Source organism: Accipiter gentilis, chromosome 5 (genome assembly GCF_929443795.1).
Source record: "Accipiter gentilis chromosome 5, bAccGen1.1, whole genome shotgun sequence".
NCBI lineage: Eukaryota > Metazoa > Chordata > Aves > Accipitriformes > Accipitridae > Astur > Astur gentilis.
Window position 1 is genome coordinate 28,739,673 of NC_064884.1, and position 27,788 is coordinate 28,767,460.

The 27,788-nt window shown below is 44.8% G+C and overlaps 1 protein-coding gene across 9 annotated transcripts in view; it reads right to left on the bottom strand.

Annotated features, from left to right (window-relative positions):
* HIVEP2 (HIVEP zinc finger 2) overlaps nt 1–26,422 on the bottom strand; it is a 142,346-nt gene extending 115,924 nt beyond the window's left edge. For 5 of the 9 annotated variants that reach the window (XM_049800927.1, XM_049800930.1, XM_049800925.1 and 2 more), the window contains exon 1: nt 25,959–26,422. The gene's annotated coding sequence lies outside the window, so the exon portion shown is untranslated. Of the gene's footprint in view, nt 1–11,325; nt 11,350–20,036; nt 20,143–23,407; nt 23,928–25,958 lie in introns of those variants that run through there. The other 4 variants (XM_049800931.1, XM_049800932.1, XM_049800929.1 and 1 more) reach the window with 4 other exon arrangements.
* Nucleotides 26,423–27,788: the final 1,366 nt, after the last annotated feature.

A 27,788-nucleotide genomic window follows, 5' to 3' on the forward strand; every position in this document is an offset into this window, starting at 1 on the left:
CCCAAAGACACTGCTTTGAAAACAGTGGGAGAAAAGCCATGAAGCTGTAACAGATGTAAACACACATACATACACACACCCCTGAGTACTCATTACAGTCACAAAGAAAACCTTGCAAATCTGAAACGATACGATATTGTCTTTCTAGTTCTGTCATAATTGGCTGTTTTACCAAAATGTAACAACAAAACTAAAATAAACAAGACATGAACTTCACTGCTGCCCTGTGGAAAAGCAGTGTATCTGCCAAGAAACATGCTTGTGCTACTGCCACTGCAACACAAATAAGTGGGATCAGCAGCAAGGTGAATTATAACCAGCAGCATTGGATTTATAATCTTATTTTGCTGTAAAAATAAAAAAAAAAAAAAAAAGAAAAGAAAAAAAAAGAAAAATTGCTATATCTTTTTACACATCACATATATGTGTCACAAATTATATGAAAACACGTATAGACATTGATGGTACTTCAAATATACTCTCTGTGTAATGAAAAATATGACAAAACAACTTCTGAAGTAATTTACTACTTATTCCCACACTTGATAAGAAAAAACTATTATATCAATTTATTTATTTTATACTATCAAAAGCATTTTATTTTGAAAGTGGACATTTCTTTCCACTACCGGTTTGTAGCATCCTGCTTCCACTTTTGCAGTTTAGGCAACTCTGTGTTTCATCTGTTGGTGGGAGGGAAAAGATTTGAGCAGTTAGAAGTAAGTAAGTGCAACAAGAAATGGCTTGTAGTTGAAAGACAGATGACAGCAGGATGGAACACGTAACCAGAATATTTTAGAAGTCTAAAATTTTTCTTCCTATTGATATAATATGGACAACAGATGGGTTTTTAAATGCAGCTCTTGGTACAACTTTGCATGTGAGAAGGAAAATAATTTGGAGTTCACGGGAACAGGAGCAGATTGTTCTGTGAATCCAGTTGGTATCATTCTACAGCCTTAAACTCTCATGCAAAATACTGTAAGCAGAACAGCAGGAGTCCCAAAATTCCCCGTGCTGGCTCCAGCTCAATAAGCCATTTCTATTCACAAAGTATATAAGCATATACTTAACTTCAGGAGCATGTGTAGCACCCAGTGATTTCACTATGTCTTAGGAATCTGCCCGAAATTAAAGTTTCATTTAGGGGCTTTGCTAATCAAGCACCAGACACATCTGGCAGATATTCACGGGCTTCACTTTTCACTGGGTCTGTATGTTACATTTTCCACCTGCCTAGGCATTTTCTTCATTTGCTAAGCAATGCGGTCACCAAACTGGCCAAGACAGGCCTAGGTGCACGTAGGAGGCATCCAAGCAACAAAGGACAAGACAAGCAAAAAGGACTGTGAACACACAGGACATCCTCCCCAGTACGCCAGAAGCATCACTGACAACACAGAGGAAAACAAAACAAGCAGTATCAAAAGCACAAGTTTAATCACTTTAATTACTTAAATTCTTCCTGGTTAGGTCTTAAACTAGCAAACAGGGGAAAAAAATCTGTGGGAGAGAGAAGACAAGGTGTGCCTTCTCTCGCTGGTGAGGTCCACGCCTGACCACCATGACTGGGGCAGCTGGGAGCTGGGGGGGGGGGGTGGGGGGACGGGGATGACCATGGTCCCATGGCATCACCCGCCATCAGCCACCAGAGTACGGTTGTGAAAGACTATGAGCTCTGCACATGTAGCAATGATGATTAATATTTTCTCAGAAACATCCGTTAGTGAGAAGCGCCTGTTGCTAATGAGTGGACGTGGTACAGGTTACGTGCACAGTGTAAAACCAGCCTCATCCGTGGGTCTCCTCAACACTCCCACCACCGCCTCCGACTCCCCCACGGACACTTACAGAGTTCAGTCGCAACATCCTGGATCAGGAGGGAAACCAGAGCAACTATGCTCCCTTCAGATGCAGAGGGACAGATACCAGCTGGCATAAATGGGGGGGGACTTTCGGGCTGCCCGCGGTGCCGAGCTGATTCACACCTCCCAAAGGTCTAGCGCAGGCGAGGCTGAGAGTGTCCCTCAGGGCACCCTGCTGGTCTAGGAAGCACTGGTGTGCCCTATAGACCCCAAAACATTTTGTAGTGTTCCCAATAGCTATCTTAAGCAAGACTTTGCTCAGGCAGTTACCCTTTGAATTGCCCAGGTACTCCAAAAGCAAATTTCACAAAGTTGCACAAAGCCAGAGTAAAACTGGCAGGTTCTGCATTGCCTACACACACCCGCTCAGCAGAAGTACTCTTCCCTCCACTCTGCAAAGCTGCTACTCACTCTAACACAATGTCTTACATTACAAATTTCCACCTTGAATTTTACCAATTTGTTTGGGAGGAAAATTTACCCTTTCTTTTTCTAAATGCAGCATTTACTATCTGGATCCAGGTCTATGCATGCTTCCCTGCTCTAAGGCCTAAGCTGCTGACTGTACTTTACTCAGGCTATTTTCCCTCTTAAGTAAAGGAGACAGAACTGGACTCCAGAGCAGCGTGTAGCCTGACTTCTGTGATGATTTATATGATCTTTAACAGCATAAATACTATGAGCAGAGGTGCTCACGGTAAACAGCGCAACTATTGATCACTCTAAGAATGGTCACTTAAAAACAGACACACAAACACAAAAAAATTACGGTTCAAATCCTACGATGAGTTTTAGCACAAAACCCCTATTCGCTCCCTATGGATTGATAGCAAAATACAGCATCTGCCTACAGGACATCTCCGTAAGATAAGGAAGTGGAACTGACATAAAGAGAATACTGCACAACAATGGTGTTTTTGTGCCTAACTCATATTTATGAACATAATTCACATGAAAATCAGTGTAAGGTGTTGTGAATCTTGCCCCAAACTCATGAACTGTGTAGCAGAACCAGGAACTGAACCTATGGGTATTAAGTCCCTGCCTAGCCTGCTACTCACTAGACCTTATTTCCTGACATAGAGAATTACAGTAAATACATCAAGTCAGCTGTGTACTGTTGAGCTTGTCTGATCACACATCACAGACAGTAAAACATGCCAGCATAAACTAAAACATATATTCCATGCATATGACGCTGTCATTTCTAGCTTCAACACAAAGCATTCAAATTCCAAGTGCAAACACATGCATTAAAAGCAGCTTTACAGGTGAAATAAAATATACATTGAAGCAGGGAGTGTTATTCTAGTTTTCAGAGTATCTTTAAAAAATGGTTATAAAAAATTGTCATTACCATTTCAAATCTACAAGAACGACACATCAGCAGAAACAAAAAATTTTCTTTCTCACTAATGCAACCAGGCACCTTACTGCAGTACACCAGCAAAACGGACTTGCTGCAGAAGGAATTGAACTGGCACGACCACAACAGAAAGGATTTTAATCTACAAGCGCTGCACTGTGGAAAGCAACTGCTCAAGCAAGCACGGTCCATGCAGATAAACCAAATCTTTCATGCTGCACTTAGAAAAACAAATTTCATTCACAAAGCAACATCTCACTACTAACATCTCTGAAGTTTGAGAAGGTTCAAAGCCAGGGTCAGCTGAGGTAAAGAAAGACAGCACATATTTTTTTGGTTTGTGAAACAAGTTCTCTACAATACGGAAGTGTGTTGTATTGGTGCTCCCAAAGAAACACCTACCGTGGTGACATCTCTAGTGTTGAACTCATCTTGGTAAGACTGATGGTGCATTCCACCCACCCCCACAGCTAGTCTTGTCTACAACTGCACAAAAGCTTTTGCTTCTCGTCCCCACAGTGGAGCCATCGTGACTCGTGATCTGTCTCTCCCAAAGCAGCGGCACGTTCGCAAGGGACGGGCTGTGGCGTAGCAGGACGGCAACGACCACAACCACAGGAACCATGCGAACGCTCTGAAATCCACTCCTGTGACAAGGAGCTCAGACCAGGTACCCACTCCGGTTACGCGTTATACAAATTTCAGTGTTACCTAAGGGCTGATTTCACACGCACAATGGCTTTGGGAAGGCTACAAAATGTTTGTGTTTCAGCAAGACAACCTGGAGAAAGTGTGGCCATTGCACAGCTCCGGAGATCATACCAAGGCATGTAGTGTAACCAGAGTTAAGAGAAAGTAAGCCTGCAATAATGAGAAGATTTTACTGAAACTCTCCCATCTTGATTTATTCAGACTAAAACTTTTTTTTTTTTTAATCAGCCTAACTGTACATTTGGGTTTTTTCTTCAAAAAATGCTTCAATCTGCTAAGAGAAGTCTTCTTGGAGATGGACCGGTAATGAAACACAAATAGAACACTGGATATGAAAAACGTAATGTACAACATATTTTTCTCCTTCACTTATTTGATCTTAATTTGCACCTAGTCATTTTCATGCCGAGCACCTTGTGCAGTTAAATGATTAGTGTAAATGAAATTTCACCTTTTTTTAACTGGCAAAAACAGTGAAACTGAGTTGGTAATTTTTTCAAGTTTTGCTGCAATAGCAGGAACAACTCGATCACCTGAAGACACTTCAGGGTTTGAACGGACAAGATACACTGGCTTTACCAAATGCAAGGAAAACGCAACAACCGTGTACAGCAACTCGCAGGGCAAGAAATCCCTCTCTCCGGAGCCTTATGACCAGAACCACTAACCTCTGAAGATGTATTCAAGGACCTCAGGATGTGCGAGTTTACTCCTGAGCAAGCCACTGCCTGCACACACGCACGTACACCCCTTCCCCGCCCGCGCATCCGTCCCACTCACGGCAACTACTTTCTTTCACCTGGCAGCCACATACTGACCCTACTCAGCTCAGCCAGATCACGCCGATTCCAACAGAAATTCCACCAGACATCAAGGCTAGCCCACACCTCCCACGGCAGACGGTGAACAACCCTCACTCCTCCCGGGCGCCGAGCCCAGCAGTGCCCGTCCGCCGGGGGTCTGGCCGGTGCCCGCACAGCCACGGCTCGCACCCCGGCAGCCCTCAGCCCTGTTCCCCCCCTCAGCAAAGGCCTGCAGGCACAGGCTCTCACCAGACAAGGCAGCGCAGGAGGCTGCCACGACCACCCTCTTTGCAGCTATGCCCATCTCACAGACTGTAGCAAACCGTGGGGCAAAGGCTCCCACCACGCTCCCTCCTACCCTCCTGGCCTACAGGTCTCAGCTCGTAACAAAACCACGAGGACTTCTCATCCAAAAGAGTCGGGGAAGTTCAAGTAAAGGACACTCAAACGCTCCTAACTAACCACATCGGAAAATTGCACCCATGCTACTATTGCTCGTGCGCACAAAAATTTCAACAAATTCGTATGATACCCCTACATAATATTCACCTGCACGAAGAAGATCATGGAGTTGCAGAAGGGACGTAACTATTAGTTAGCCAAATAGCATTACAGAGTCAGAAGAAAAGAGTATTGGAGCCGATACAAATAGAAAGAATTTGATGAGCTCCATATTCGGTTATCATCACGCAGATTCAGGGAAAGGTCTTTCTCCACCTACAAGATCTTGGTGTCCTTATGTGCCGCTACTTCGATCCCCAGCTCTAAGCTTCTGCTGCTGTAACAGTAACACATGACTACACAAAACTAAGTCAATTCAGTACGATAAATGAAAATTCTCCTGAGGACTGAAATTTCTTGTAAGTTTGCATAAAAAAGCAAGTTCCTTCTGAAGGATGTTGCACTGACAGTCCAAGAGAAATCCTGCATTTGTTCGGAAAATAAGGACATAATGAGAGCAACATGGTCTACTTCCTTATAGTGCCTTTTCGACATCCCTTGGCCATGACCCGAATGGCCTCCTGTGTGAGAAACTACATGTTTCCATCTGTGCTTGTTCATCTCCTCTCCATGCTGAGATTATCAGCAATGGTGCTAGCTACAGAAGCAGCTTACAGATGTAACTGTTTCTCATTATAACATCTTGGCTGTTGTCTATACTAATGCATAATCAGCCACTGTGTACGTAGGCACGTATGGCAGTATATAAGAGAAGACCATAAATATCAGCACTCATTTTTTAATATTTGTTGGTAATAATAAAATCTCATAATACAGTAGTTAGTAACCCTATGCCACAGTTTACAGCTATTGCATTTATAGAAGAAAGGATGGAAAAATACAGAATTATTTGGTCAAAATGAGGAGCAGGACAGTTTGAAGGGGAATTCAGGAGCACTAAACCATTCCTTTCCTAAAAAGTCATTATTCCCACTCCGTTCCTAAAGACCTGTTATTCTCACACCTTTATTTCTTAACTTTATTATTTAATATTTGTATCCACACCACTAAAGCAAAAAGTCATCCCAGGCTTAACAACTCAGCATGACTTTGAAGGTCAAAACTGAGTAACAGTAGAGAAAATTCTCGAGAAAATATTATTAAAGGAAGATTTAACTTAAAATCAATTGCTTTTATTCTAATGCATTCATATAATCACTTGCTTCCCCCTTCCATAAACTGTTGTAAAATCTCTTGAGACAGAGGACTATTGTATTGTATACAAGCCTAATGACCCTATGGGGGCATATTTAAAAGAGGAAAAGAGATTTATATAACACTTTATAGGGGCAATCACAGCTCATCAAGTTATTTTCTTTTACACATGAAATCAGTCCCATTTAAGAGACTTTTCCCATTTATTATTCTACAGTGCTTTTCCAGAGGAAAAACAACCGGGGGGGGGGGGGGGGGGGCAGAATTTGGCATGCACATATACAGAACCCTCCAAGGACTGCACATGCCTGAGCAAATTCACTCTTCTGTCTGTTAAACATTCCCATCCCAAGACTTCGTTTCAAGACACATCCTCATAATGAATAGCTGGACCTCGTCTGTACAGCTGAGAGTACCAACACACAGTATTTCATTTCAAAACCCAGTCATATCCTATTCCGCAAAAGGTTGAGTGCTGTTATTTCTTTGCCTATCTTGCTTTTCCCTGCTTGCAAGCATCTCACCAGGCGTGATTCATGTTACATAACTTCAGCTTGTTAAAAACAACAGTAATTTAGCTAGGTAGTGTGATAGATGAATGAGGTGAATACAGAACTTGCTTATTACAGAACCCAGACAAAAGCTGCTCCTCAAATAATATGCCTATGCAACATTAAACAAATAAGCAACTGCACCAGCACTGTTTACATTCAAAGTTAATTAAATCTTTCAAATTCAGGATACTGTACTCTAGACTACTCAGGGTCTCTTCTCATGCCACAATATGCAAACTCCCTAGTACATATGCGTTTTATTTTTTAAAAATGACCCGCCCCCCCCCCCCGCCTCCCCAGTCATTGGAGAGTAACAGTTGAATACTGAATCAATTAATTTTACTCGCAAGAACGTCATATTGCTTTAATGTTTTGGCTGAGTTTGATGAGATGCAATCCTCCTCCCCGAGTTAGCTGCAAAATGCTTGTGTTTCTCAATAACCGTCCCTATTCATATCCCTGGTTTGGTTATGAAGTGTAAAAGCAGCAGCCAGAGAGGGTTAAACAGGTTTCCTGTCAATGCTCCACAAGAAGCGAGCCTCCGTATTCCAGCAAGGCAGAGAACTGTTCAGGCCCTGTATATTCAGCATTATTCAGCACTACTGGGACCGTATTGCAGGACCCCTGGATGCCCACCTGACAGCGTGTCCTCTATATTACGCAGGTGATGTGGTCTCCCCAAGGCAAATCATCACCTGACCATCCTGGTCTTTGCAGCCGAGCTGTATCCAGTGATGCGCTCCGTGGAGCAAGCCAGTGCCACATAACTGTGTTCTCTTCCCAGTCACTTCTCCAGAGGGGGTGCGGGGGGGAAAGAAAATTAAACTGCTCGTATTTCTGGCATCGCCACCCCAGCAGAGCAATAGGGAGGCGACCGGCCGCCCTGGCGAGGAGGCAGCAGCAACAGGGTTCTGCGCGAGCACCGAGCACCGGCTGGCTGCCGAGCCCGGACCCGAAATTAGGTCTGAGCCCGCTCGACTGCAGGGGAAGGGGAGGGGGGGCAAAGGCAGCACTTTCTCAGAGCAGGAAGAAGGGGAGGCCATGAGCGTTTCCTGTTGTGCAGCTGAAACAAGCAAAGACGTCATTACATTTACACTCCCTCAGGGTGTCAGCAGATTGAGGGCCAAAGTTCAGTCATTTCCAATGCACTGCGAGGAGGGAGGTTTTGGAGGAGAAACCAGCAGCGGCTTTATTGCTAACAGCGCTCTCTGCACTCGCATAGCAAAACAGCGAAGCAGCGTGTTACCAGGCTCAGCTGCAAAGTATTGTATGTGACTAGAAACAATATTTGCTCAGGAGCCGTGCTGCTCTTGTTTTTCTTGTACAGCTTGTGTAAGAATATTACTACAATATAGAAATGCACTAAGCTCTCCCTACAGCCCATGCTTCTGCAAGCATCTGGAAATTAAGCCTTACATATTTTTGGATCCCACGGAGTAAAACATGTTTCGCGAACGCATTTGGGGCGCAACTAGAGTGTAAAACTACAGGATTCCCTTGTCAGATATGGCTGACAACCCAGCAAAGCGAATACAGATGCTTCATTTCAATTTCACCCCTGCCTTTCTGAAGCAGATAAGGACCAGCTTCAGCAAAAGGGCGAAGGCACCAGAGTTGGGTAGTGGCACGTGGGAGTTCAGCACTTGGTAACTGATTGTCTCACAGGCTGCCCATCTGACCCCAAGTAAATCATTACTATACTTGCTGGGCAAGCATAGAGAGAACCTGGATTGCAGTCCTACCCACCATTACTACCTTTTTAAATTAAACGTTAGAAAGAGTTTTTTTAATGGAAAGCATCATTTCCATTAAAGAAAGATGCGTGCAAATGAGACCATCTGGGAGGTTTCGGTGTCTCCACCACTGGAAGCTTTAAAGAGCAGTCCGAACAACCCCCCATAGGAAATGGTTTGGTTATAGCTGATCCTCCCCTGGGGCAGGGGGATGCAGAGGCTTACAGTACACTCTCACATTCTAGTGAGACACATTCTAGACCCATTTTCGTTAGTCTCTGAACAACATGTCAAAATACAATGCTAAATACCGTCATTCCACAATAAGCATGTGCCAGCAACAACCTCTGGTGTCCAGGACACTACACTTTTCCTCTGTATACTCAATGAGACGGATTGGGTAGCAGTGCTCCACTTGTTAGAAGCTGATTTTCAAACAGAGGCACTTACTTAATTCAACAAACCCCAGTGACAAGGTTACAAGGAGTTTGGAAAATGCTTTTCCAGATTCTCATCTCACACTACCATCACTAGCTGAAGAGGAGTACTCTTGCCGTGTTTCTTCAATAACCACCCTGTGGTCACACCGGGAACTGAAGCCAGCCTTTCAGCCCTAGGAATTCAGAGTATTAAGGGCTGGAATTAGGGAACTACCAGTCTGTATCTTGGGAGTCATAATAAACTGTATCTTTCATGGGACACATGCAATGCCACTGGCTGACCAAAACTGCTCATTTTCTAAAAGAAGGTCAAAGATAATATTTTTAATTATTTATAAACTAAACATTTTGAACATTAAAAACAAATTCTTCTGCAAGGATATGAGCTGCTTTGGTTGTTTTCTACCCTTTCCTTTAGAGGTAACTTTTTTCAAAGACAGTTTATCTTGAAGATTCACTGCCCAGTTAGCATGAAGAAATCTCTACTGCTTCTTGTTCTGATGGTAGCTTGAAGACTCAATCCTGAAGGCTGTCAGACTGGCACTAATCATCTGGACTCTTTTCAATATAAAAAAAAGCAGACAAATGAGTCCTTGGTGGTGGCAACGATTTGCAGTACACAATACACAATCTGAGAAAGAAAATCAGATTTTAACTCTGCATCAAATCAAAGCATTAACTTTAGCAAAGACAGTTTGGATTAGTTCAATCAGAGTAAAGCAATCAGAATCTGGCCCTTAAAAATGTGAGTGCTGGATCAGAATCCAGCCCATATCATACACAGTGATGGGTGTAAGTAGTGATGTTCTCCTGAGAAGGAAAAAAAAAAGGGATGAAACCTTCAAAGTACTGTAAGAACGCTTCCACTGTGCACAGCATCCTAAACAACACATAACAGAGCCATTCCATTTTCTGAAATCTGACCATAAAGTACCACGCTCCCTCAGAATAAGCTTGGTCAACTATTTTTAGCCCCATATCCGAGAATGAAGGAAATGCACCCACAATTTGTACTTTTGACCATACTGAGACAATTGCCGCATGGCACAACAGCAGCATGTGGCCAGGCTGTGTAGCCATTCAGCACCGGCACATGGTATTGCAATACGCATTTTTCATACAACTCGGGCTGCCTGTTACAATAGTGTCTGTGAAAGAGCAGAGAATATAATAAGGAACAGCAGTGTCTTCACACACGCATCCATATCCTCAGAGTTAATCTTCAGGTAATTATATCTTATTGTTCTGTTAGCTGAACAATGGTATTAAACCATCTCTATCATGGTTTGAGGCGAGAAAGTGCCCTATGTTCTCTGCAGTATACTTTGTATCCAAATATGACCCTAATATTTTAAAATGAACCCTATCTGTTGTGTTGGGTTTTTTTTCATTTCAAGTTTGACACTTAAAGCAAAGGGTCAGATGCAAACTGTGAACTGGCCTCACTGTCAGTGCCCTTGGTATACCGATGAAAACACATGCTTTTCCACTCCAAAACAAAAGCTGGTTGCTGTAAGTACAAATACATACGGAAAACAACTCTTAAACAAAGTTGGCTACCTACAAAATACTTAACACCTTTACAAATTTCCACAAACTCATTTATACTTTTACCCTTTACAACCCCTCTGTGTCATACTTACAACAAAGCCACTACACTGCATCACTCGGGAATTTAAACTACATACGAGGTTTTCATAATTCTTTCACTTCCATTTGAAGGAACGTTTGAGCAGCACAAGTGGAAAAGCCATTCTCTTGAGCTCTTTCGTTGAACTGTCTCATCACTAAGGGAATTCTCTCAAGCAATCCTACAAACAGGTAATTAAAATACCCTGGGCCACTTTTATGAGGATAACAAGGCAAATAAAGATGACAAGGTCCAAGCTGCCAAACACCTGATAGCAGGTAATTATTTATCTTCAAAATACATGTGGCAGAAAACAGAAGCGGGGGGCTTGTTTTTCACTGTGAACCTGGTACCCAGCCTAAATATGGCAGTACACGGGATGCAGCATGACAGGCTGCCCACCACTGAAGGGACACGATCCAACCACCAGTCAAGCGGCGGCAATCAGAAGTCCCTGAGGCATCCCCCATCATCTCCCTTCCCATCTACTGCACTCGGCTGCCCCGTGACATCCTCTCCTGCCCCAGGAGGACTCTGCCACCAGCACTGGTCTCTCCCTCCACATACCTCAGGGGGTCTCCAGACGTGAGGATGTACAGCCTCCCCTTCAGAAGCTACTGGAAAAATGCTACAGTGCAAAGAGAAAAACACTACTGTGATTATGTGGTAAGGATTTGATTTAGGATGCAAACATAAACCTCACATTTCAAATGGGATGATCTCAGATGTTTCAGGTGTGTGTGAGTGTCCACAGATGTACAGTGTGAGAGTGTGTATGTGTGTGTTTTGTGTGGGTATACATATGTACATACGTACAGTCATGTATGTGTGAGTGTATATATATAAAATAACATGTATGTATGTGTCTATATAATATATATACACACACACATAAAAAATAAAAACTAATATATGAAAGTGATATGGCTAAGTGGAAGCAAAACCCTGCAATTGTAACTATCTTTTATAAGTAACGACTTAGGGAGATTGTTTGGACAAAACACATTAAGTCCTGGAAGCTAAGTGGAGGCTTGTTCAAGTATTTATATTTTATTTCAAATGTCTAATCAAGACAAAGCAGATCTAAACCCCATGTTTAAGAACCTGCAGTGTTCAACAATAGGTAACCTAATTTCAAGAAACCAAAAGCAATTGCTAAAATATTTATTGAAATTGCTTTCATGGAAACAATGAGAAAACACTATAAAAATGTTAAAAATATTAAATCAACTTGACTGCTTCTGTATCTCATGAATTCAACAAGATCCTAGGCAACAATAATATTTAGAATAAATATTTTTCTTACGGGAATAACATTGTCAGTCAAATTGACCAGATGATATCAATTAAAAAAACAAAGATTAGATACAGAAAACACATCTACTGACTTAAAAACCAAACTGTACTCCAGCGAATACAAAACTTAAGTTTAAGCAGACATTTACTTTTCCTTTCAAAGATCTTCTTTCACAGGCTTTTTTCCCTTACAGTGTTTTGAACTAATTTCAATCCAAATGACAAAAATCTGTTCACTAAAACGTCAGAAAGCACACACTACTCAGTGTAAAATACTGCACACATACACAAATATAAATACTAATACATCAAAGACAAACCCAATACCGATTCCAAGTTCTGCACTCACGCTATATGCCCACTTTTAAAAAAAATGGAGACAAACAGCGAAATAAATAAATAAAAATCAGTGATACAAAAATACAGGAACTTTCTACGTAATATACCATCTGTTCCACCAGAAAACCATGCTGCAGCAAGCCACAGGGGCTACAGCTATGAAAAGCCCTTGTAGAAGAGCCAAGCGCTGTAATGAGCAGTTTCAGAAGCTGTGGAAAACCGTACCAGCCACCACAGTAAGGAAGCAGCCTGCAACGTGCTCAGTGGGAACTTGCCATCCCCCTGTCCCACAGGCAGGGGGGACACGGGCTGCCACGACGTCCTCAGAGAGCTCCCCAGATCTTGCAAACCACAGGTCACAGGTTTACAGCGTACCAGTAAAGCCGGGCAGTGTCGAGGAGCAAGTGCTAGTTGTTTGAGTTGTGGTGTTTTACCATGGCTTTTTACGGGAAAGTTTTGTCTCCAGAGTTACAGACACAGTAAACTAGATTTCCCCAACTCCTCCACAGACCACACCTCCGCCGATACTGCTGCTCCCTGCTCTTGTACTACAAATCTAGTATCTGCACACAGAAATAGTTTCCAGAGCATGGGAATGGGCACCCTAGTAGGCCTGCTACCCCTGAGGCTCATTAAAAATAGGAGCTGCTGTTGCATGCCAGATGCTTGCTCACTGTTGCGTACCTTACAGCAAACAAAGTGCAAGTCTTCCAGCCACTCGGGCAAAGCGGCAGGCAGGAGAGACCCAGATCAAAGAAGTACTAAGGGATGCTCTGTTATGGTTAGGAAGGCCAATTAAGGTGTGCGTCCCTCTCCTTCCAGCTGGCAAAGTCTCAGGTACTCGGGATTATGGAGTAAGAACGTACTTCTGCCGCTTCTATTATTATTCACTAGGCATGCATTAAAAAGGTATCCCGCCTTTCCAGCCTTTGGTTGCAGTATCACACCAAATACAGGCTTTAGGGCAAGGTCCAAGTCTTTAAACCATGCTTATAAAGGCTTTGCTTTTGCTCTCTGTCACCATTCCCAGAACAAGTGATGGAATCGCAGAACCCTGAGCAATTAGAAGACCATACCTGGACTGGAGGGAATTCATGAGCCAACACATTATCATAGCTCTCATTAATAAAATAATAAACTGTGCAATTACAGTGGGTTGTACCCATACCTCAGGGTACGCAGTAAGGCACAAATTTAGAAATGGAATGTTTCCAACAACCAACAACAACTTAAACAGGCAAGGATCCTTATCAAACAATTAGGTTACTCAAGAACTACTCCAATAACTGCCCCTTTTTGCCCAAGGTTATGCATTCTAAAATCATGTCATAAGCTTTGGTTGATCTGGGCTCTTTCCTTTTCCTTTTTTATTTTGTTTGCAGTATTTAAAAAAAAAGAAAACGGCTCATCTTCCCTCTAATCAACCCATCAGGTGCAAGATTCTTTCAAAATTACATCTAAAAATGGGAAAGTGCAAAGAGAAACCCAGTTATCAGTGATAAGCCAATTCGGGTCAGTACTACTAGGGTTCAGATGGAGGACTAGATACATAGGACAGGCAGGTTACACTAAAATGAAACATCACACTAGAACCTTGCAAACCTATTGTAAATACTGTTTTCTTGCACCTTTTTTTTTTATGCTGAACTGTACCAGAAACGGGGCAGGGGGGGGGGAATCTCTGAAATTATGCCACTCGAAACAAGAAGGTAATCAGACCTCATTAAAAAAAAAAAAATAATAAAAAAAAATTGCATCATGCCCAAACTGAAATGAAATGCAAGTTTCTCACATCTTAACAAGCAGTTCCAAAGCCAGACAATGGGATTTCACTGGGGAAACAAGCATACAGGACAGGTAAGGTACAGTCCAAGCTCCAAGCTCACAAACTCTGCTGGAACTGTGATGCCCTCAGGAAACCAGCAAGTTCTTTTCTCAGATGGGTTACAACTAAAAAAAAAAAAAAAAACACAAAAAACCAAAACAAAACAAAAAAAACACAAACACGAAAAAAACCCACAGCTCTAAGCCACTGTCAGTTCCAACACTTGTACCTAAGACATCACGCATTTTATATTCAAATCACAAAGAAAGCACCTTGGGGTAGATAATATATCTTTACTCTTTCTTTCCAAATTACCTTATACTATCTGGCAATGTAACAATCATTTCTGTTGAGAGTACCTTTTGTTTTTTACCTTCTCTGCCTGAAGTATCCAGAGGCTGTTTCCATGTAGACAGTTTTTCCAATATTCTCACCTACTGTTACTATATCCAATGAAAAGCAAACCTTGCATGCTGAAGGTTTCCATTTATAGGCTGAGACAGTCACAAGGAGCACTATTTCAGCAGTGTAAGTCCTGTCTACAGCTGATGGCAAAATCCTGGCCTCATGAACAAAATCAACAACTTCCCATCCTGCACTTTCATTGAAGTCAGGATTTGATCCGAAATGACAGAGTTCTCATTTTATTCACAAGAGACGAGGCAGTTCACACGGTAACACAAGCTATACCAAGCACAGTTTGGTGTCATCTTCTCAGCTGTGGGGCACTGATTAGAAAACTGTGAGATGAAGGCAAGATGGTTTTGCACTTGACAGCAGAGAAAGTGAAGGTCAAGCAACAAGATAACAAGTGCTGGCATGATGCAAGTGTTCTTTATGATATCTTTCATTTACATAATCTATTTATACAGGTAGTCTGTTCATGGATTGACTTTCTGGTCACATTTCTACCACCATCAGACCTGGCACCACTAGTTCAGCCTTGCCACTGAAGTGGGTGTTCTACCAGAGGAGTGAGGGTTCAAGGGCACCATGCACAAGTTGACTGTCATGCACCACCAATGACAGGGCCTCAGAAACGATCCTTTAACCTTCTGACTAGACTAAGAGTGATATGATTATGTGCTTCAGAAACAAGAGGATATAAAAGGAATTCAAAGTGCTTCAACTTAGAAAGCAAACATCTTCAGGGTCCAACAAGACATGACCTTGGCTGAATCAGTCACAGGCAATAAAATGGGCCATGCAGTTACTGACTCTGCTGACATCATCATATCAGCAATGTATCCGTACAGTGAGTAACACTTTAGAACGATCACCTGGGCAGATTCTGATACCCCTTGCACCAAAGTGTAACCACAGCAGTTCATCATAGAGAGCTAATACAATTTTTTTACCTGTTTAACAAAATATGGCTGTTTATATGCATCTATACACACACTTGTGAAAAAATGCTAATACTCATACATAAATAATGCAAGTGAGTTTATTTATTAAAAATATTTTCTTTGATATTTAAATAATAGCAGCAGTTGAACCTACACTGAATCTAGGACAAATCTTCCTCTCGTGACAAACAAGCCAGACCTGCAACCACGAGTTCTCATGAAGTCAGTCCAGGTATACTGTACTGTGAAGGAGACAGAACATGACTGGAGGTAAAAGCTATGATCACATAAATGTACATAAGTGTATATGTATATACTTATACACACATGCTTAAATATTTTTCACGCAATATGGTAAAACCCCTCAATTTTCTGGTGTAATCTGTTTATTTTTATGGGAGAACATCAAAGCAGGAGCCAAAAAAATGCATTTTTGGCTGAGATAAAAACACAGGTGTAATCCCATCATCTGGATGTGACACTGTCTGAATTATGTAATGAAACTGAGAAGCATAGCACTTGGTTTTCTAGTGTGTGTCTGTAAATAGCCACAAAATCTATTTATTACACTCTTGGCTTGCCAGACAACCCACTTGACTGAGAAAGAGTTAGTCAAAATTGGTTTAATTTATTCCCCTGCTTGCTAGTTAAGTGGGTTGAACTAGTTAGTGACCAGAATCAAATGATACTCCAACTAAATTAAATGAAAACAGTGCATAAGCAAATGTAAAGAGAAAATACCTGCAAGCATTGAGCAAGGTATGAAGGCATTGTATTGTGTGTGTAAATTATCTGTGGAGGTGTCACACAACAGAAGTTAGAGGATGCTACCACTGTATCTGAGACAGTGCCTTCTATCAGATCTTAGCTACTCATCAAGACACACTTGTACAACTTGCGACTGGACAGGGATTTTAAAGGCTGGAGTACTAAAATTCTTTAGGTTGAGGACTTAATGTTAGAGGGAGACTTGATCTGATAAAAATAACTTCTTGTAGGCAATTAAAATCCAGTCAGTCACATTCAAACCTCCCCTCCCCATCTTATTTATCTTCCCCTCTAGGCCTCATTCTCAGTCAGCATACATCCAAAAATGCCTATCTAGCATCCTCGCTTTCTTCTTTAATTACTAAGGCTGTGAGAGAAAAAGAGAAAGAAAATTAAAAGGTTTCTCTAATGGTCACTCCATTTGTGGAAAATATGCTGCACTGAAGCTTTGGAGAGGTGTGCGTAAAGGAACTCCATCATCCCACGTGTCTTTCTCTTTCCTGCCATGCAGAGGGTGATCTAGGGAGCAAGGGAAGGAAAGTCAGGGTATATCTACTGAAAGCTACTTGGCCATTACTACAGAAGAACAAGCAAAGACCCCAGACACACCACTGTAAAGCATCACATAAAGGACATGGACTAAAACTAGAGCAGAGGTTCTTCTCCTTGTACACTTATCTTTTACAAATGAGTGCGTCTGGGCCAACCTGCCATCATGGAAGGTTCAGGTTTATCAACTCTGGATGCTGAAATCTGTACAACCCAGAAGCACCAAGGTGCTGTATAGACACACTTTGTCCTTGCTCCAAAAGAGAAGTTTTGGAGGATCTGATATGCTTCCATTTTCTTCTCTATTACTTTCTCACCTCTCTGCCAAGCCTGTTCTTAAGAACAACATACAGAGTGATGAATTTTTGTCCACAAAGACATCACTAACTAATTTAATGGAATCACTGAACAGCTATATGGTAACAGTTTTCAACTATTAGTGAGCTGAGCTAAAAACAAAGCAGAGAAAATGAAGGTACCATATGTCATCCTTTTGTCTCCTGACATTTCGTAAACCAAAGTCTTGTCAATAACAAATCAGACCAAAGAAAGATGCTATGGGAACCTTCATACTATTGTATATCAGCTCCAACTTACAACCTTCCTCCTTTACAGAAACATAGCTGACTCGATACTGCCCTACTAATTACTTCAAATGATGTAGTAGTTTTACTAACGCATGGTGGATTCTGAAGTTTTTCACCAATAATTAACATTACCCACTACAATAAATTAGGTCAAAGATGAGCACAATTTGTGTATTTTTTTTAATTAGTAATTAAGTAAATCAGAGATTAAAATTAAAAAAAGATATGACATATCAAACGTGACAGATAATTTGAGACCAACTTTATTGCCCTCTCCACCCCAATATTTTGCCACCATACCAACCTACTGCAAAGGTAGCAACACTGTTATTTGGCATCACTCCAGCTCCAAAACACCTTCCTCTGAGTTTGTATTTCACTAACATCACTAACGTCATTTCACTAACATAATTTCCTATTCAAGCATACTATATAAATGACTCCTATCCTTACACTTATCACAAATTTCTTCAGATGTATTAGTAACATCTTGCTAAGCCTGTATCGAAATTCAACTGTACATCACAAAAGTAAATACATGTAGCTTATCCATTATTTAAGCCTTAAGAAAACAAAGATTCTAGCCAAGCAGCACTGTGAAAATATCCGCTAACTTTTAGAGGAATTTTGCTAGTATTGTAGGACCAAGCACAAAATAATGGAACAGGCTGCAAGTTCTGTCTGACACAATTTTACTAAGAATGTTGGAAGAAATTATATTCACATAGCTTTGCAGAGATTTTAAAGCAAAATCTCTTTACTCTAAGAGCCTAGTATCACGACCTCTCCTGGTGATCAAAACAGACCATCATATCACAAAGCATCAAGATGCCAACTTTATGGTCTCAAAGTTCATAGTTAAATCCTACCTTTACCAAAGTGTAGAAACTTCTACTGACTTAAACAGGATAGGGAATTTCACTGTAGGAGTCTATGAATGTCCAGCCAAATACCTTTTTCACTGAATTATCTCAGACAAATGCAGGGAAAAAACACTTTCATAAGCAGCTTCAGAAACTGTGTTCATAAAAACAACTGATTTTAAATGGGAAAAAGTCAAAACTAGTCTATCTCTGCTGTTACACAAGACCATGAATTGTACTCAATTGTCTCTTCTACAACATTAACAAAATAGTTTTAGAAATTCAACTCTCAAGATTAATCAGTGTTCACAGGTGTCACAAAGGAGTCAGTTAAACACTGTCAGCATGCACAGATGTCAGTTAACCAGGGGCCTGCACTACTCTCTAGAGCATCTCTTTTTTATTGCTAATGCTTCTACAGAAAGAAATAAAATCACTCTCAAGCCCCACATAAATTGACAACAGTTAGAGCAAATAAAGATATATTTTCCAGCTAACTATTTTAGCTGCCTTTGAAAGTCAAGGAACGTGAAACTCCACATACTTTCAGGACTTTTGTGAACAGACTACACTCAAAATGAACTACACTGAGCTATGAAGACTGTTAATAGATGCCAGCAACTTAGTCTCTGTTGAATACTGACTTTGGTCTAAACTAAATAGTTTTTGCTCTAACTAAATAGTGTCACGTCTTGTTGTCAAGCAAGGGTAACCCCAGTTATTATTTCACGCTATTCTTTCTTGACACGCTACATGTGTTTTGTTTTAATGCAAACCACAAATACAAAATATATAAATACAGAAATTGAGCCATTTATCTTATTTAAATGAAAAAAACAATAGGCAAGAAAGCCCCACTGTCTAGTAAGACTAATTCTGATAATCCTGATCCTGTCCTGTTAGATTTTGTTAAACATAAAGTTCCCTTCTGCTTAAGTGCAGCTATTACTCTATAGGAAAACTTCTTATTAAATAATATTATTTCAGCAAAATTAAGCATTCTGCTCTACTAAATTCTCTGAGATTACATCATGTCCTACACTGTGTAATTAGACATTTCTTTCAGCTTTTTAAATTGCTTATTAGAAAACATCCAGTATTACTCCATATTGATAAATCGCTTGATAAGGAGCGCACCCAAGCTCTGACGGTCCACCACCAAGCCCAGCAGAGGAAAATTCCAGGGACACCACTATGGTTTGGGGAGGCAGGGAGGATTAAGTTAGCCCAGTCAGGCCAGCACCAATACTAACCTCTGCAGGCAAAAAAGTCTAAACTTTACTATAAAACATAGCAAATTTTCTGCTTTGTTTTTTTCACAAGTGTTTTCTTATGAAGAGGGTCAAACCCTACTTTACTGCATTACCTTAAAAATGTCACCTGACACTGTAATTTCAATTCCCTTTAGCTCCTTTAGTTTTCACTTTTCTATTAAACTGAACTATACATGCAAATTATCTAACTGCTTTCCTTTGTATGGAATTTCCGATAATCACTATCTAAAAATGAAACTTTCTGTAGCAATCAAACCTTGACTTCCTCCTGTATGACACAACAGCAATTAAAGCATGCCTTTCAAAAAATACTGTACATCCTTCCCCGCCCCCCCCCCCCCCCTTGGCAGCTTGCATAAATCAGAGAATTTAGCCAGGGCTGCAGAAGTTTATTACAACTTACTTAAATTGCAATGAAGTGAACTTACATTTTTAAGAACAGAGATATTCTTTACAATTTTTTGTGTGCAGGCTGAAATTTCTTGTATATTAGAGTTGCATTTTTTCAGACTCCGTAAGCATATTAGGACAGAACTGTCAATCACAAGAAAAAACAAAACAGAAAAATAATTTTCTCTTAAACACAAATTGAGGTGCAACAAAACAAACCCGTGTGTGTACAAGGTGGCCATAAACCCATTACCAACTATATTATTACATTACTTACAGTTTCTATTGTCATTTTTAGAAAGAACTTTTCTGTTGAGATCAAGTCTACACTGACAGAGATAGAATGTGCATAAACAAACTCAGAAAAATTGATATAATCACTATACAGACTAGTCATATCAGCACAACCACGTACTGGGGGAATTTGTATCAGATAATTACATCCACATTCGTACACTGTTTTACTTTAAAAATATTACCAAGTGGTACATTTTTTGGTAGGTAGGCCCCGAGACCCCCATCCAGAGAAAGTGGAGGAAAAAACAACAAGTATAGGTTTTTGCTTACCCATGTATAAATCTATGAAAAAGTAAAAGGCAATATTCCATTTCAAGAAACAGTAAAAGAGGCATGCCCAGGAAAGAACAAGGAAATACAGAAACACAAGCAGTGTTGTGACCATAAACAGCTGTGGTCCACACTTCGATGTTATTACCCTGGCATACAGAGAACAGAGTGACCGTTTTGCAGATGTACAAAATTTGCCTGAAAGGCAAATGAAAATAAGCACCCAGAATCCACAAAACTTCCTCAGAGCAAGAAGAAACTTATGTTTAGACCATATTAATGATGGTGAGAAATTAATCACAAGACAATAAAAAACAAGGCAAGAGACTTTTAATTTGACAGGCAAAGATACTTGTACGTCTTCTGACTATTTCACATTGGGGATTTGGAAACACCGCATCAGATTGTTTCCCCTACCCATACCCTCTCACCCCTTTTCCATGCTCACAGCTTTGTGAGAAAGATTTCTGGAGACAAATCTTACTGGGGGCCACCTACTACAAAAGAGCAGTTAGGGTAAAGTCAATTGCATAATTTATGAACAAAAGTTCAGAATGCCTAAGTAAGAGGTATGTGGTGCCTCCTGCTTGCTATTTCGGTAAAAATAAAATAAAATAAAATGTTTCCAGAGATTAACATACTCTTTAAATACACTGATGATTTCTTAATGTCCAAGTAGGGGCTTGCTAGTTGGTTATCATGGAAAAACTTCCAATACTTGTATTTACAATGGTTTTTTGCTCTCAGGCTGTCAGACCAGCACTTTTACAAGTCCTAATTTCCCTTGAGAATGAAAAATACAGCCCAATGAACTGCTTTTTAATATCTCCTGCTGAAACAGAACACTTGTTGCAAAGTCTTATAAAAATGCTTAAGCCCCAAAAAGAGAAACAAAACTGTACAAAGCTGCTATTTCCTATGAAAATGGCACAGCCAGCTTGAAACTTCCATTCTTCTGTAATAATTCTGTGCTACCTTAATTAAACATAGCATCCAAAATTATTGATTGAAATATGTGAAAAATACTATTCTCCACTTTCCATCTAGCTTATGCTTCCCCTTGCTGTTTCTTCACTTCTTCAGGAACTGCTAGATAGCTCCTTCTACTGAAGGAAAAAAAGACCAAAACAGTTAAATTACAGGAGAAAACCAAGTAACTTCAAAAATAGTTATTTTAATCTGTGACATACTACTTCAGAGATGCTGTTTAAGAAATGTTAAGAAAAAATAACCTGCCTCTTTAAATAAAAGAATTTTTAAAGCAGTTTCCTCCTAACTTATCGGACCTTTTTCAAATAACAAAGGTATGCAGCCTCTGCACTCAACACTTCTGTGGAGCTCCCAAGAGCTCCAATTAGCAATTAACTGTTGCTGAAAACTTTTAACGCATCAGATCTAATAATAATTATGTATTCCTCCTGCTAGGAGGACCAATAATTTAAAACCACACACTGTCAGGTTCACCTCTTCTCAATGACTGAGGTTAAGATGGAGAAAACATTTTTCGCTTTTTACCCTGCGTGAAGGCCAATGACATGAAGAACCAACTTTTGCTGTGCCCGATTTATGTTAGGACCTAAGACAGGCAGAGGAAGTCAGCACTCAACTCTGGCAATTTACCTGGAATTCTTATGCAGAATCAAGTGAGAACTACATGGAAGTAGTACTTGATGAGCTTTATTTACAGAGCTGGATGGACAGCTATCAACATAACCAACCACAGCTTATAGCCCCATCATACTCAAATTTGAAAGACAGCTTGAGGTATTTCACAATACAAGTCATATAACTCTGACTTGTATACTTTACAGTAATACTCTTAAATAGCAAGCATTTTTCTCTTTGATGGGTAAGTATTGCAGTATTTTGCTAAGTAAACCACTTCTGCCAGACACACAGCTCCTATATTCCCAGTACCTTACCGGATATGGTTAAATTTCAAAAGTAGTAACAGTAACTGCCCCTGCTGATGACTTGAAAACTATGAGGAGAGGGGCATGCACCTTAATTCTTTTAAAAACAAGCACCTAAATAAATGAATGAATAAACAAAGCAGTTTGACAAAATGCTCAACAATAAATGTCCTGCTTTTAAAACTTCCAGCTTAGTTACAAACATGCAGACCAGTGACATAAGTTTACTCGTATAACTGAGTCCAGCCAATGGTATTAGAAATAGTTAAAAGTCAAAAAAGAATAGCCTTGTAGGGTGCCACCACATAAACTAAACATGATATACTGCCAAACACTCAAGCAGATACATGTACCATTATTCAGCAAGGACCACATGAATGCATATGGCTCTCTGTTTTGTCTTCATAGTAACAAGAAGGTTTGTAAACAGATCTCACATATGAGGCAATCTAGTCACTTGAGAATCTAAAAATCTGCCTTTGTAAAGAAGCATTCTGCACTGTTGCCACACAATTGGACTCAGATACACAATTAAAAGTCCTCTACATTTTTGCTTTGGGACAAGTGCTGCTCAATTTTATCCTTATCCATAGCAGTGATGTTTTAACACGCCACCTCAGCCAGGATGTATGTAACTGCTATGCCCAATAGCCACTAGAAAATAATGTCAACACAATAGCCTACAAAACATTAAAAATTTGGATTGTTCTATCAACAAAAGTAGTCACACCCTGACTTCGTACCATAGCACTGCTGCCTTTGCACAGCTGAAAAGCACAGTAACCTTATATGTATTTACAGATGACAGTAGTAACTTTTTAAAACTCACATGGAAAAAACCCTCTCAGCCTAATCTACAACACTAACCTTCTTTTTGAAAAATGAGGCAAAGCAAAAAAATCATGAAGAAAGTTTCAGATGGTCCATACCTGAAGTTTCAGAAGTGTCTCCTGTCTTGAAGGATAAAGAAAGATTTAACATCTAACTGTAAATAAATATAAACCCCAGGTTACAGTGCATCTATCTAAATATGTCCACATGCTGCAAACTAACAGGCAGAGACTCTCCTATCTTTAAAAACAGATGCACTTTTTTAGCATGTCTGCGTATCATTTTCACTATCAAAATACTGAGGATTCTGCTCCGTGTCCTCATAACCCGAGGATCAAATTCCTCTGGTAGTCAGTGGTAATTCACAATAACAACAGAATTTAAAAACTGGGCACCGCTGAATTTGTACCTTGTCAGACCAGCAGTTCTTTTAATTTAGTAATTACTGTAATTACTCGGTGTCCCCAGAAGTCCTAATGATGACCGGAGCCCCCTTGTGCTAGGAGCTGCACAAACACAGAACAGAAGGTACCGTCTGCATGCACAGCTCCGTGGAGTTGAGTAACACAGACCTATCGATTAATGGCTTGCTTTTGCCACCCTGACCGCTTCATCTGCTTCGTAACAATCCACAGTATAGATTCATTAGCAAGGGGGAAAAGAAATAAAAATGTAACACCCTTGACTAAGTAGGCATAAAATGTTTTCTAAATTTGTTAGCCATGTACGAAACCAGACAGGTTTTATATTAAAAATTACTTATTTTTTAAATAAGAGCAGGGAAATTATTTGTCTAAACATTTCTGCTGAAACTCATTAGTATTTCTATTAGTTTAACTTAAAAGAGTATTTAAGAGTTACGGTGACAAAAAAATATTTTCATGTTTAATTTCTGCAGTTACCACATGAAGGAAAAAAACAAACCCACATCACCCCAAAACAACGTTTGACCATTACTGCCAGCTAATAAGAAAAACAGAGAACTCCTTTTCTGGGAAATTAAGCTCGGAGGACTTTTATCGTTGTCCTGGGGCGAGCCCCGGCCGCCTGCCCGCGGAGACAAGGCGCGTTGGCCGGCGGCCGGCCGAGACCCCGGGCCAGGCGGGCCGAGGCGGGCCGAGGCGGCGCGGCCTCCCGCCGGCTTCCCCGCCGCCCGCGGGTCGGAGCTCTGCGGGGCAACACCTGGGGCAGAGACGTCGCCCCCTGCCCCCCCCCACCTCGCAGAGGGGAAGGCCGCGCCGCCCGCCCGCGGCAGGGAGGCCGGGGCGGGCTGCGGGGCATCGCCCGCGCCAAACGCGGGCTCTCCCCTCCCCGCGCCGCCTGCCCCCAACGGCGGGGACGCGGCCAGGCGGGAGGCGGCCCGCGGCGTCCCTGCCTGCCCGCCGCGGTGCCGGCGTGAGGTATCCTATGCGACAGGCGCGGACGTGCCGCTTACATAATCACCGCCGGCCGCACACGTACCCCGCGTTACATAAGGGACCGTGCCCCCGGCAGCCCCCGCGCCGCCGGCCCCCGCCCCCGCGGCAGTCCCGCCGGCGTGCGGGGGGAGGCGGGCGGGCAGGGAGGGCCCCGGCGGCGGCCCCGGCCGAGCCCCTCGTTAACCCCCTTCCTGTGGCGTTTACACGTCATGGAACATTCCCGGAACGGGCCAACGTCCCACCCACTTCGGGGAACAGTCACCGCGGCGCAGCGCACGCACACGCGCGCCCCCGGCACGGCGGGTCTCCCCGCACACACGCACACCCCCTGCGCCCGCCGACCCTGTTCCCCCCCCCCCCCCCGCTCCCCCCGCAGCCCGCCCGCGGGGACGTGCTGGCCGCCGGAGCCACCCCCGCCACTCTACTCCCGGCGCCCTGCCCGCCGCCGCGCCGGGTGGCCCCGGGCGCCCTCCCCCCCGCAGGGTGCTTCCCCCCCGACCCCCCCGCCCGCAGGGCGCCGGAGGCCGCGGTGAGAGAGCCCCGTCGGGGCGGCCCCCCCGCGGGCGCCTCTCCCCGGCGGTGACCGTGCCCATTCCACGCCACAGGAGGGGATTACGCAAGGCAGCCTGCTCCTCATCTGCATACACTTACAAGCTGGGTATTCCCCACATTTCCTAACGGCGTGTCACCGACAAAGGCCTGTCCCCGGCCCCGTCCTCCTCCCGCGCCGGCTCAGCGGGGCGCCGGGCCCGGTGCCCCGGGGACGGTGCCGGTGACTGCCAGCGCCCACAGCCGCCGCCGCCGCCGCAGAGGTGACTTACCGGTCCGGCGGTTTTACAGCCCCGCCGGCGCCCTCCCCCGCGCCTCCCGCCGCCTGCCCTCCATTTACCCCTGCAGCCCCGGGGCCGGGGGGTGCCCGGCGGCGGCCGCGCCGCCGGTTGCGCCGGCGTCAGACACCCACCACCACCGCCACCGGCCCCCCCCGCCGCCCCGGTTCGGCTCGGCTCGGCAAAGCGCCCTCACTGCCGCGGCCCGCAGCCCAGCCCCGCGGCGCCCCGCACCCGAGCCCCGCCGCCGGCAGCCGCCCCCCGCCGGCGGCTCGGCGCGGCTGTCAGCTGGTGCCGGTGACAGGGGACGAGCGGCGGGCAGGCGGCGGGCAGGGAGAGGAGGGAGGAGGAGGAGGAGGAGGAGGAGGCGGAGGGGGCTGCCCGCAGCAACCGCTGCTGCTCACCTGGGAAGTCACCGAGGAGGAAGGAGGGAAGCCCTCCCGGTGCCCTTGTTGTTGTTGTTGCTGCTGCTGCTGCTGCCGATCCCGCCGGGCGCTCTTGTTGCTCCTTTGCTAAGGGCTTGCCTGGAGTGAGGTGGCTCGCGGTGCTTCTTTATATATAAAGACAGACAGAGATATTCCAGCGGCCAAGGGGCGCCCGCTTCACGCATTTATCTTAAGGCAGGTCATTTCTCTCCCTCTCTTTGGAAAGGATCATCACCGTCACCCTGACAGTGCCGGAGGGGCTGGTGTTGCACGGGGGAGAGAGAGGCGGAGGCCCGGGAGCCGCAGCCCGCCCTGGCCGAGGCGGGAGGGAGCGCTCCGGGCTGCAGGCGGATCTGCCGGGCTATTCCTGGCACCACTTCCCAGAACACAAGTTACAGGGCGGCGAGCGCGGAGCGAGCGCGGGGAGCGCGCCGACCGTGACGTCACCGGGTCCCCCCGCGCGCCGGCGGGGAGCGAGCGGGGCGCGACCGGCAGCGCCCGGCCGCGGGGTGATGGGCGCTGCCCGCCCGCGTGTGCGTGTCCGCGTGCGTCGGCGTGTGCCTTGTGTGTGTGTGTGTGTGTGTGTGTGTGTGTGTGTGTGGTGGGGGGGGTGGGCGAGGGGAGAGGTGCGCCGTGCCGTGCAGCCGGGGAGGGGAGGGAGGAGGCAGGGCTTCGGAGGGCGAAGCCGCGGCCTCTCCCCGCCGGCGGAGATCGCCGCTCCCCCTCCCCCGCTCCGCCGAGGGAACTCCCAGGAGAGCCAGTCCCGACTCGCCGGGCGCAAGTCGCGCGTCCTCCCGGCCTGAGGATTTCCTCCGAGGACGCGGGATCCTCCTGCCCGCCCCCCCCCCCCCCCGCTTCCTTTTTCTCCCCTCCGCCCCCTCGCTCTTGCCTGGTCAAGACCGCGTTATCTGTCAGGGAGAACAATACGACGCCAGGGCTCCCCGCGCCGGCCGCCGTCCCCGGCTTCGCAACCTGTCTGCCGGCGGCGCCCACCCGCCCGGCCTCGGCAGGCGCCGCCGGAACCGGGCACGGCTCTGCCCGCAGGGCGGGCGGGCGCCCCGACCCTCGCTCACCACTCGGTACGCGGCCCTTTAAAAGGGGCCGCGCAGCACACCGGCACGGCGGGGCTCGCCGCCGCCCCGGAGGGCAAGGAGCCCGCCCGCGGCAGGCACGCCGAGGGCGATCCAGCCGCCCCGGGCTCTGCCGCAGACACACGCATTTATTTTAACAGCCTCTCGCCGCCAGCGCCGCGGCGAAGCGCCTTCCCCGGGGCGGCCCGTGCCACCGGGAGGACGGACGGACGGACGGTACCTCACGCCGGCTAACGGCTCCGCGGGGCTCGCGCCCCCACTTCCCCCCCCGCCGCCGCCGCCGCCGCCGCCGCTCACGGGGCTGCCCGCAGCCAATCAGCGCCCGCGACGCCCGGCGGCGGGGCGGGGCCGGCGGCCGAGCCGGTCTCCCGCCGCAGCCGCCGGACCCCCGCCGGCCCCGGAGCCGGCCCGCCCCCGGGGCAGGGGCGCCGCAGGGGGAATACCCGCTCGGCGGGGCGAGCCGAGCCGAGCCGAGCCGGGGCGGTGCTTGCGCTTCCCGGGAGCGGGCCACCCCTCTCCCGCGGCTGCGAGCCGACCGCCGGCTGTGGGAGCCGTCGCTGAACCAGGACCCGGCCCGGGTTCCGCACCGGCACCCGCCCCGCGTCCTGGGGCTGACGGCGGCTTTGAGTTAGCGAAACGCGGGCGGGGTTACGGGGAACAGCGTTGGTCTTCCTTACGTTTGCCACGGCCGCTCGGGGAGTGAAGACCGGGCGGCTGG